The sequence below is a fragment of the Thamnophis elegans genome, chromosome 9 (assembly GCF_009769535.1).
Source record: "Thamnophis elegans isolate rThaEle1 chromosome 9, rThaEle1.pri, whole genome shotgun sequence".
Lineage (NCBI taxonomy): Eukaryota > Metazoa > Chordata > Lepidosauria > Squamata > Colubridae > Thamnophis > Thamnophis elegans.
Window position 1 is genome coordinate 70,902,443 of NC_045549.1, and position 13,108 is coordinate 70,915,550.

Consider the following 13,108-nt stretch of genomic DNA (forward strand, 5'->3'; position numbering starts at 1 on the left):
TAGGTAGTAACTTGGCTGGCCACGCCCCTGAACTGGTTCTATCGGCAGCAGCATATATGCCGCCATCTTGGTTTTTTTACTTCTTTGCATGCACAGAACCTATTGTGCATGCACGCATAGTGTGCATCAAGTGCATGCGCGCCCAAAGTGCATCTCTGAATGAACTGGCAGTAGAAGAAGCCCTGTGTGGCACCAATTATAGAGAAGATGTGAGAAGGCCCGACTCAACTGGTATGCGCAATGTCCAGAAGCACCACTTTCCACTGTGGTCAAGACTGCACCCCGCAGATTATAATGTGATTAAGAAAATATTAGAATGTGCAGAAATGAATAAATTAACATTTGCAATTAAAGGAAAGCAAGAGTCTGATTATTATAATATATGGGAGCTAGTCTGTTCTGGTTAGGGAATAAATATGAAAATATGTATTATAATGTTAAACAAATTAAGAAGAGAAATGTTATAACAATAGTTTTAAAGTACTTAAGTAAGAGATGGCAAGATACCATCAACAAAGATATGCAAATCACGGGCCTATGCCCTGGAGATGCCACTGATTGTGCATAATGGTGTTTAGTGATCTGAAAAGTGGACCCTGCACCTGCGGGAATATGAGAAGAAGAAGAAGAAGAAGAAGAAGAAGAAGAAGAAGAAGAAAAGAAGAAGAGAAGAAGAAGAAGAAGAGGAGGGAGGAGGAGGAGGAGGAGGAGGAGGAGGAGGAGGGAGGAGGAGGAGGAGGAGGAGGAGGAGGAGGAGGAGGAGGAGTTGTTCAAAAGCACTAGCTACTGATGTTTTCCAGAAAGCTGTGTTAGATTTGATGATGTATTATTCAGCAGACTTAGAATTTGTAGAGGTTTTTCTGTCTCTCTGTGTGTGTATCTGTCCTCTCTGTTTCTGTCTCTCTCTCTCCCTCTCCTTTTCTCTTTCTCCTTCTCTCTCTCTCTCTCTGTCCCTCCCTCTCTCTCTCTCTCTGTCTCTGTATCTCTCTCTCTCTCTCTCACACACACACACCTTCTCTCCCTCTCTGTCTCTCTCTTTCTCTCCCTGTCCCTGCAACAAATAAAAAGCTCGCCAAGGGAAGAAGAGTTTGGCTAAGAAAGAAATAAAAAACTAGCATTTGTAAATAGATCGAGATTCAGATACGTAGATTGTGTTTTGTCCTAAGCACAAATTGTTTCCTTTCTTTGTTATTGGTGTGAGGCCTGTGATTGATTTTTGTGCCCTGGGCTTTTTTATTATTTATTTTATGTGCTGTGTAAGACACAGCACAATGTAGGTCATTTTCAATGTCAAGCTCGTAGCATCGCCCCGTTCTTTCGGCTCTAAGTGCCTCCAAAGCAGTTTTGCTAAGTGATATTGATGAAAATGAATCGTGACAATGCAGAACCTACCCACTTCTTTTGAAGTAAACAGGGAGTTCATGTCAACCAAAATTATCCCCCCCCCTCAAAAAAAATGATTTGCTGGAAGTTATCATTGATGGTGGAATCAAACTTCAGTCCCTAAATTTCTCCCAGGGAATTCTCTGGCAAAAGGTTAAACCTCAGGGTGAAAAAGTTTCTCAGCCATTTCTTAACGAATTTTCAATCATGAGGCCCAGGAGTATTACTTAAATTCATGGCATGGCACGGACAGATTAGAGTGGGTTTTATATACATAAAAATCAAGACATCATCCTTGAGAAGTTCACATAGAGGAAAACCGAAGAGAAATGTGACCTCGACGACGTATCCAAGGGTGGAATCTGGGTGTATATGCTTCAATTCTATCATTCTGAGCTAGGGTGATAATATTTGTCGCTAGAAGCTTCAACACAGACATTACACACTCACACACACACACACACACACACACACACACCACACACACACGTGTGTGTATATGTGTGTAGATATAGATACATATACAGATAGAGATGTAGATAGAAATAGATAAAGATAAAGATATATATCTGATAAAGGAAGAGAACCTGTGGCTTAGTGGCTATATAACTGCCTAATATGTAATACAGCCCAGGTTCGATTCCCAGCAAGGGTATGGCTAGCTGAAGAGAGCTAAATAGCTTGAAATAGATCTATACTAGTCTCCCTTTATTTATTTATCAGCACAATGCAACACACACACACACACAACAACACACACTGAGGAGAGACAAGACAGAGAGAGAGAGAGTAGACATAGAGAGTCAAAGAGAGAGACACAGAGAGAACAGACACACACGCACACATACACACACACAGAGAGAAAGACAAAGACACAGACACACAGAGAGAGAGAGTCAAAGAGAAAGAGAGAGAAGGACCAGAGAGAGAGAGACAGAGAGAGTCAAAGAGAGACACACGGACAGAGACAGACACACACAGACACCACACACAGAGTCAAAGAGACACAAAGAGAAGAGACAGAGACAACACCACACAAAATACACACACACACACACAAAGAGAGAAAGACAAAGACACAGACAGAGAGAGAGAGTCAAAGAGAGAGAGAGACATAGAGAGTCAAAGAGACACACGCCCAGAGACAGAGACACACACAAAAAAAAACACACACAGACAAAGAAAGACAAAAACACAGAGAAAAGAGAGTCAAAGAGAAAGAGAGAGACAAAGACAGAGAGAGAGACATAGAGAGTCAAAGAGAGACACACAGAGAGAGACAGAGAGAGACAGAGAGAGAGACAGAGAGTGGGAGGGAGGGAGAGAGAGAGACAGAGAGAGACACAGAGAGGGAGAATGAGAACAGTTTTTATGTTTTTCTCTGGAAGCATTTGTCACTGACAGTTAGGGATCAGTCAAATGTGTCCTTACTTATCCCTGACTTCATTATTATTTTCTTGCATTTCAGTTCTCCATTATTTTAATGAGGCTTGTCGGAGAGACCCAGGAGCTTAGAGGCACATTAAGAACTACTTTGCTCGCCAAACAGGTGTTTCTCTCAAATCCATACTGAAAGGAACAGAACGAGTGGGGGAAAAGAGAGAGAGAGTTTGCATTCTTAAGCTATTATGACAGAAAATGCTTTCTTTCTTTCTTCAACACGTCTGTGCTTCAAGGCCGCGGGGACTGAGCTAAATTGGTCTCAGCCCAATGGCTACAGACACCAACCCTCCTGGTAAACTCTACTCTGCTTCTTTTGGTTATTTTATTTTATTTTATTTATTTTATTAAAAAATGAATAGCTAACTAGCACGTTGTAGAGCAAATGAAGATTTCTGACATCAAATTTATTTCCAAAAACAAAATGCCTTTGTTGTTTACACTGATTATCCAGATGAATTTAGAATTAAAAAATAGAATAGAATAACAGAGCTGGAAGGGACCTTGGAGGTCTTCTAGTCCAACCCGCTGCTGAGGCAGGAAACCCTACACCAATTCAGACAAATGGTTATCCAACATCTTCTTTAAAAACGTCCAGTGTTGGAGCATTCACAACTCTGGAGGCAAGTTGTTCCACTGATTAATTGTTCTAACAGTCAGGAAATTTCTTCTTAGTTCTAGGTTGCTTCTCTGCTTGATTAGTTTCCACCCATTGCTTCTTGTCCTACCCTCAGGTGCTTTGGAGAATACTTTGACTCCCCCTTCTTTGTGGCATCCCCTGAGATATTGGAATACATCGGGCTTCTGTATCTCATAGCTTTTTTTTAAATTTAAAAACTTTATTAGATATATTTCAACATTAAACAGCAACATATACTTCCAATCATCCCAGCATTTCCGTATCAATGTCACTCATGTTAACATAGTTGCTAAATATATAGATTAATATATTGTGTATATATATACAGTTAAATTATATCAATATTTACAGACATAAATATTTCTCTTTCTTTTCGATATATCTTACATATTCTTTATGTGTTAGCTTTATGGCTATCTTCCAACCAAATGTACCATATATTCCAGATTTTATAGAATTCCAATTCTCTCTCCTTTAACTCCATGTTTAACCTATCCATCTCTGCATATTCAAGTACCTTTCTTATTATCTTTTGCTCCGGGGATATGTTGTTCTGTTTCCAATTTTGAGCAAAGATGATTGATTATAACTGCGGTTAATATATGCAGTATTATAGATTTAAGTTTTTCACACGGGTTTCCCCTTATATGTCCAATAATAATATTTCTGATTTCAGCTTATCTTTTGTCCTGTAATCTCTTCTAACAATTTCTTTACTTGAACTAGTATTCCCTTGTTTTAGGACATGACCACCACATATGATAGAAAGTTCCTTGTTTATAACTGCATCTCCAACATTCAGGAGAACGGTTTGGAAACATTTTGGCCAATCTCGCCGGGGGTAAATGCCAATGATAAACAAGTTTTCTTTGTAGGCCGCTGACATTGTTAATTTGTAGTTATTTTCCCATAATTTTTCCCGTAATTTTGTGTTGTGGCCCAGCAGGAGCTGTTGGAGCTGCCGATGGACTCCGATAGCGAGGAATCCTATGAGTCTGTTATGGAAGATGTGGAGGACACAAGTCAAATCCAAAAGCCCAGAGAATATTATTAGGTTAATATTGTAGAATTAATATGTGGAATATTATGATGTTACAAATTGCAGAATCAGTATTAATTTAATGAAGGAGGTTGTAATTTTGATTATTGTTTAACAAAGATATTTATACCCAGACAACACACTGTTCAACTGAAGATGGAATACATATATGCATGCATGCGTGCATATATACATACCAGTGGTGGGATTCAGCCGGCTCGCACCTATTCGGGAGAACCGGTTGTTAACTTTCTAAGCAGTTTGGAGAACTGGTTGTTGGAAGGAATCTCATTTTGTTTTTTTCCACTTTACAGGCCTAATCCTGTAAGGAAGGCAGGAAGGAAACATTCTGGTGTTTCTTCTAGCTTCATCTTTATTGCTCTACTTACAGAAACTGCCTCTCCAGTTATTACATTGTAACAGCTAAGGCGAAGCGCCCATCAACCTAAGTGACGTTGAGTTGACTACACCTATCCAGTCACATGACCACTGAGCCACGCCTACCCAGCTGGTCATTAGGGCAGAGAACCGGTTGTTAAATTATTTGAATCCCACCACTGATACATACATACATATGGATTAGCTTCCAACCATTGCTTTTTGTTCTGTTTTCAGGTGCCTTTGAGAATAGGTTGACCCCCATCTTCCTTGTGGCAGCCCCTCAAGTAGTGGAAGACTGCTATCCCATCACCCCTAGTCCTCCTTTTCATTGAACAAGACATACCCAATCCCTGCAATTTTGTTCTTCCTATGTTTTAGCCTCCAGCAAGACTGGAGGCTAGTAATCATTTAATTATAACAATTATTTAACAATAAATTTTCTGGCTCATGAGATAATATCCTCTTCTGTGAATATATCTATGATTAAGCAAATCGGTTCTTCTGGAGTAGTCCAACAAACCTCTTGTCCCAGTGGTGGGATTCAAATAATTAACAACCGGTTCTCTGTCCTAATGACCAGATGGGTAGGCTGGCTCAATGGTCATGTGACCGTGTGGGCATGGCCAACTCAATATCACTCAGGCTGATGGGCACTTCGCCTTAGCTGTTACGATGTAATAAGGGTTAACCGGGGAGGCAGTTTCTATAAACAGGGCAATAAAGATTAAGCTAGAAACAACACCAGAATATTTCCTTCCTGCGTTCCATATAGAGTTATCCCTATAAAGTGGGGAAAAAAACAAAATGAGATTTCTTCCAACAACCGGTTCTTCGAATTGCTTAGAAAGTTAACAACTGGTTCGCCCGAATGGGTGCGGATGGGCTGAATCCCACCACTGTCTTGTCCTTTCTAAAACTTTCACCTTCTTAAGTAACAACATTTTATTTATTTCAAATTTGTAATCCATAACAGAAGAGCAAAAAAAAAAAAAAGAAGAAGAAGGAGGAGGAGGAGGGGGGAATAGCGTTGATTCTTTGCCCCTGACAGATGCAGAACAAAATAGAGCTTGATTCCTCACTTTGTTTTTGACTAAGTCAAAAACAAAGCATCGGAAAGCAAGAGAAGCAATGGGTGGAAACTAATCCAGGAGAGAAGCAACCCCAGAACTCAGGAGAAATTTCCTGACAGTAAGAACAATTAAACAGTGGGATGACTGGCCTTCAGAAGGTTGTGTTTGCCCCATCACTGGAGGCTTTTAAGAAGAAACTGGAGAGCTGGAAACCGTTCCTGAACTTCATGCTTGATGTGGAAAAGAATGAAGCTCTGACTTTGGGTTTTACAGATCAGATTGATAGGTCTTTATAGAAATGACTTGTTCATACTGTTATGGAAAAGCAAAAAGCTGTGCTTTGATGTTAATGTCTACTGCAACAGAGAGAGTCGGAAGTCAATGCTACATTTTTCTTTTCTCTCTCCCCCCCTCCTATCTTTCCCTCGTTTCTCTTCCCCCTTCCCCTTCCACCCTCACTGCTCTTCTATTTACTTTTGTATTTATAATACTCTACAACTTAATAAAAATGTTTTAAAAAGAAGACAATGGACAGCCCCTTGTCTGGAATAGTGTAGCGCCTCCTGCTTAAGCAGGGAGCTGGACTAGAAGACCTCCAACATCCTTTCCAATTCAATTCAATTTAACTCTACTCTGCTCTGCTCTGCTCTATTCGCAGTCCACTCCACTCCATTCTACTCCATTCTATTCCTCATTCCATTATCCTACCCTACCCTACCCTACCCTACCCTACCCTACCCCACCCTACTCTACTCTACTCTACTCTACTCTACTCTACTCTACTCTACTCTACTCTACTCTATTTCACTCCATTCTATTCCATTCTATTCTACTCTATTCCATTATCCTATCCTATCCTATCCTATCCTACCCTACCCTACCCTACTCTACTCTATGCTATTTCACTCCATTCTACTCCATTCTATTCTACTCTATTCCATTATCCTATCCTATCCTATCCTATCCTATCCTACCCTACCCTACCCTACTCTACCCTACTCTACTCTATTTCACTCCATTCTACTCCATTCTATTCTACTCTATTCCATTATCCTATCCTATCCTATCCTATCCTACCCTACCCTACCCTACCCTACTCTACTCTACGCTATTTCACTCCATTCTACTCCATTCTATTCTACTCTATTCCATTATCCTATCCTATCCTACCCTACCCTACTTTACCCTACCCTACCCTACCCTACCCTACCCTACTCTACTCTACTCTACTCTACTCTACTCTACTCTATTTCACTCCATTCTACTCCATTCTATTCTACTCTATTCCATTATCCTATCCTATCCTATCCTATCCTATCCTACCCTACCCTACCCTACCCTACCCTACCCTACCCTACTCTACTCTACTCTATTTCACTCCATTCTACTCCATTCTATTCTACTCTATTCCATTATCCTATCCTATCCTATCCTATCCTACCCTACCCTACCCTACCCTAATCTAATCTAATCTAATCTAATCTAATCTAATCTAATCTAATCTATTTCACTCCCTTTTACTCCATTCTATTCTACTCTATTCTATTCCTCATTCCATTATTCTATTCTATTCTATTCTATTCTATTCTATTCTATTCTATTCTATTCTATTCTATTCTATTCTATTCTATTCCATTCCATTCCATTCCATTCCATTCCATTCAAAAAAACTACTCCACATTGTACCATTCATGGCAGATTGAAGCTTCACATAAAGTTGGAGCATATATGCAAAATTGGAAGAGGACTCCACCAGGGGTGGGTTCCAGCCGCCGTTACTACTTGTTTGGTAGTAAAAAAAAAAATTGCGTGCATGTGCAAATTTTCATTTAAAACAATCTGCGCCTGCACATATTTAAAAATGAATAAAAATTACAATTTTTTCTAATGAAGATTGTGCTGTGCATGTGAAGAACAGAAAATAAAGATGGCGCCACCGATCGTAGAATTGGTACGGTCACGTGTCCGTTGGAGTTACTACCTATTCGGTTGAACCGGACCGAATAGGTAGGAAGCCACCTCTGGACTCCACGCCATTCCTTGCCTTCGCAAGCTTTATGCTACTTTCAGGTCCTTCACAGTAATTTTGTCCTTTTTGATTTGTTTTTTTGTGAGTTGCTTTTCTTTCCTTTTTCTTTTTGCTAAGAAGAAGATGCTACAAAGAATTTTCAGAGGTGTCTTTGTGTCAACGAATAGCTGCTGAGGTAGTGGAAGAAGAAGAAGAAAAAAAACAGTGCTGGGAGCTTGTGGTTTCCTGAGGGCTCTTGACACGTCCTGATATTATCTCCATTTAGGTTGTGAAATGGAACTGCTCAAGTCAGGAGGGAAAAATCTCAGTTTCTCAGCTTGTCTTCCAGATGGAAATATGATAGCTGGTCTCTCGCTCTCTCTCTCCTCTCTCTCTCTCTCTCTCCTCTCTCTCTCTCTCTCTCTCTCTCTCTCTCTCTCGTCTCTCTCTCCTCTCTCTCCTCTCTCTCTCTCTCTCTCTCTGTGTCTTCCATTTCTGCGAGCAAACTGACTGAGAAATTTTCCTCACAGCATTAGTGGGGAAGGCGGGAAAAAAGTCATCCCATCCCTCAGAGGAAATGAAAGGCAATGATTTTGGCTCATTATAAATAAGCAACAAGCAATGTGCGCGCAAATATTTGCTTAGTTGTGCAGTTGAATGCCATTAGATGCCATCTGACTTCTCCCTCATTTTGTTGGGCCCTGTAGGATTCCAAAAACTCTATTTATCAGGCTGCAATTAATCCTTCATATTTTGTTTATTTTCTCCAAGGACTGACTGACACGCTGTTAGATGAAGCTCTGCTCATTTGCAATATCCTTGCCTCTAAATCATTTTTTTCCATAAGATTCGGCAGGAGTTTTTAATGCTCCAAAGTCCGTTTTCCCCCCTGCCCAAACTTACTTCCTTGTTCTTTTTATTCCAATCCAGATGAGAGAGAGAGACCAATTCACCAGTAGTGTCTGATTTCAGGATACTATTATCCTAACACATAGATTAAATCACACTTTTTCTTGTCCTCTGATTCATCCTTATCACCCATTCGTACTTGAAGCTGTTACCATTCCCCATACAATAGCAGGAGAAGAAAACTAGAAAATGATCTTCAATACTATTGGTTACACAATCTCCCTTTAAAAAGGTAAAGGTTCCCCTCACACATATCTGCTAGTCGTTCCTGACTGCAGGGGGCAGTGCTCATCCCCATTTCAAAACTGAAGAGCCAGCACTGTCCAAAGACGTCTCCGTGGTCATGTGGCCGACATGACTCAACGCCGAAGGCGCACGGAACACTGTTACCTTCCCACCAAAGATGGTTCCTATTTTTCTACTTGCATTTTTACGTGCTTTCGAACTGCTCGGTTGGCAGAAGCTGGGACAAGTAATAGGAGCTCACTCCATTATGTGGCACTAGGGATTCGAACTGCCGACCTTTCTAATCAACATGCTCAACGTCTTATCCACTGAACCTCCCTATGTCTCTTTATGTACAACAATTAATAGATCAAGGAGGTCAACAGTCTATAATGAAAGGTGGTTATCAACTTACTATCACAACTGGCCCAACAGCAGGGGGTTGGACTAGAAGACCTTCAAGATCCCTTCCAACTTTGATATTCTATTATTCTGCTGCTAACCAAGACAGAGAAGTAAACTAGCAGTCTTTCTGGGCTTCTCTGCTGAAATGAAACTAACTGCTGGTGTTTGCCTGTAACTCTCCTGCCTTGCGTTTACTTGGAAGAACCACCTGTTGGTGTTGTACATTTATTCATTTGTTTTTATGTATATCAGTCATAGTCACCTGGTCCCTACCGCCCACTAGTGGGCATTCCAGCTTTCAAGGTGGGCGGGTAGGGGTTTTGTCCGATACTGAAGCACTTTCCTTTTTTTTTAATTTAATTGACTTTTTTTAAAAAAAATATAGCATTATTTAAAAATTTGTTAAAATATTCATGACTAGGAGACACATGGGAACAAGCCAGCCAATGAATAGGCATAGCAACTGTCAGCAAATGGGAGCTTAAACAGATCTGAGTCTGCAGAGAATTGAAACAGAAACTTATGAAGGAAGCAGTCTGCTGCTCTGAGAAGTAAACTAGCAGTCTGTCTGGGCTTGTCTGCTGAAATGAAACTAACTCCATGTGTTTTCCTTTAACTCTCCTGCCTTGCGTTTACTTGGAAGAACCACCTGTTGGTGTTGTACATTTATTCATCTGTTATTATGTATATAAAGAAGTTAATGAATCCTGCTGCATCAGTTATCTGCGTGCACTTCTGGATTTGAATTTACGGAACAAACTCTGACAGTCTTGAACTTAGAATCAACACCACAACAAGACTAAGTTTGTGTAAGCTCGCCACACTGGAAGAAGCTTTTGTGTCTTTGTGGGTCATTTGACTTGATCGATATTGACGGACAGGAATGGCAGAGTGCCTGTTTTGGGTTCGCTTGAGCCATAGGTTTGTTGTGTGAATTATGGAAGGGAGCACTGCTTGCCTCTGTCATTCAAAAGGTCAAAACCAGATTATCATAATAGCTTGAAAATCAATGAAAGAGTAAGGACATTATCCAGCAGTCAATGAGCCTTGTGAGTAGCTCAAGCCTTTTCTCAAAATCTATCTGCCTTGTTTGGCACTTAATCAATCCCTGTAGACACACTTAAACATCTGAATTGCCTTTTGGATGGCAACAGGTAAAGACTTGCCGGCATAAGAAATACAACACAGCATTCCTGATGTTTTCATATTTGAATGGCTAGGAAACACTCCAACCTGGGAAAAACATTGAATTGTAGAGCAATCTGTTAATTTCTGGGTGTGTAAGGAAATAATCCTTCCTTCCTTCCTTCCTTCCTTCCTTCCTTCCTTCCTTCCTACCCCTACCTACCTACCTACCTACCTACCTACCTACCTACCTACTACCTAGCAGATGCTGCTCTGCTGGTGAAACATCTAAGGAGATGTTACCTGGATTTTTTTCTGTGAACGCAGTTTATTCCTGCCCTGTTAAATAAAAAGGGATTTCCTCGCGAATAAGAAGTTGGGTAGTACTTGTGAAGGCTGGGTCAAAACCCTTCCTTCCTTCCTTCCTTTCTTTCCTTCCTTCCTTCCTTCCTTCCTTCCTTCCTTCCTTCCTTCCTCCTTCCTTCCTTCTTTCCTCCTCCCCTCCCTCCCTTCCTTTCCTTCCTTCCTTTCCTTCCTTCCTCCCCTCCCTCCCTTCCTTTCCTTCCTTCCTTCCTGATTTGATTTCTATATTGCCTTTATTATTTATTCATGAGGAAAACCCCTCATGAGTAAATAATAAAGGCAACATAGAAATCAAATCAAATCAAATTGAGGGAAACCCCTCACAAGTAAGCAGTTGAGTAGTACCTGCGAAGGCTGGGTCAGATTCCTTCCTTCCTTGCTGGAGGAGGAGGAGGAGAAGAAGAAGAAGAAGAAGAAGAAGAAGAAGAAGAAGAAGAGGAGGAGGAGGAGGAGGAGGAGGAGGAGGAGGAGGAGGAGGAGGAGGAGGAGGGGGGAGGAGGAGGAGGAGGAGGAGGGAGGAGGAAGATTCAGAAGAAGCAGAAGCAGAGGAAGAGGAAGAGGAGGAGGAGGAGGAAGAAGAAGAAAAAGAAAAAAGAAGAAGAAGAAGAAGAAGAAGAGGAGGAGGAGGAGGAGGAGGGGAGGAGAAAGAGAAGAAGAAGAAGAAAAGAAGGAAGAGAGGAGGAGGATAGAAGGAGAAGAAGAAAAGAGAAGAAAGAAGAGAAGAAGATAGAAGAAGAAGAGAAGAAGAAGAAGAGAGAAGAAGAAGCAGAGGAAGAGGAGGAGGAGGAGGAGGAAGAAGAAGAAAAGAAAAAGAAGAAGAAGAAAGAAGAAGAAGAAGAAGAAACAACAACAACAACAACAACAACAACAACAACAACAACAACAACAACAAAGGTAGGTCCAGGATGGACCTGTGGTGTCCCGGTGCTCTCTGTTGGCTTGATGATGGATGCATCCCTCCATCTCTACCTAAAGTGAAGAGGTCATCCCATGTTGCATCACATTAATCCTAAATAATGGAAGGAACATTGGGGGCAATGAACCAAAGCCCTAGCCTTGAAAACCTATTTCAAATTTTGGCTGTGCCTGTTCTCCAAACCAACGGTCACCTCGCTATTTCACAAGGAAGCACTGACCACTATCCAGGATGAGTGATATGCCCTGATTCCACAAGACAAGACGAAAAAATGCCTAACAGCAGTGGCTATTCTTGATCAGCTCACCCAGCTTGACAAGTAATGTTTAGCCAACTGGAAAGAGAAGAAGAGAAAATCGTCAGCGTTTTTGTAATCCAGTGGCTTTGAAAGTGTCCCAAAGTTCTTATCTTCGAAGGCACAGTGGACAGAATAAACCTAGAACTCAGTTCCCAGGACTTGGTCAACTCTGATAGAGAAACTTTCTGTCTTGCCCATTGCACGGAGCATTTTCCTCTACTTCCTTCACACTTCGCTTCCATTGCATTAAGAGATTTAATAGTGACCCTTGGTTAACTTGCCACAATACTTGTAGCTATTACCAACATTTTGGCACTGAACGTTTTGACAACAAAGCCCTCTGATTTAGTCTGATACCTTCTCACAGGTTTTAGCAGGAAACATTAGCAGGATTCAGTTACAGACAGGGGTAGGGTTCAATTTTTTAACTACTGGTTCTGTGGGAGTGGCTTATTTGTGTGGGCGTGGCTTTACTTCGTGGGCATGGCTGGCAGTCATGTGACCCTGTGGCATAGCCAATTATCCAATGTGGTGAAAATCTCATTAACAACGTCTTGCTTAGCAACAAAAATTTGGGCTCAATTGAGGACCTGGATTGTTGTTGGGGGCGATATGCTGACTCTGAAAACCGCTTAGAGAGGGCTGAAAGCCCATATGAAGCGGTATATAAGTCTAATGCTATTGCTATTGCTATTGCTAATTGTGATCATAAATTCTCTTTCTTTCTCTTTCTTTCTCTTTTCTTTCTCTTTCTTTATCTTTCTTCTCTCTTCTTTCTTCTTTCTTCTTCTTTTCTTCTTTCTTTCTCTTTCTTTCTTTCTCTTTTTCTTTCAGCAGAAACACCTCAGTGAAACTACAAGCATAGGCTTTCCCAAGCAGAGGGAAGACTGTGGGAGTGCAAGGCCA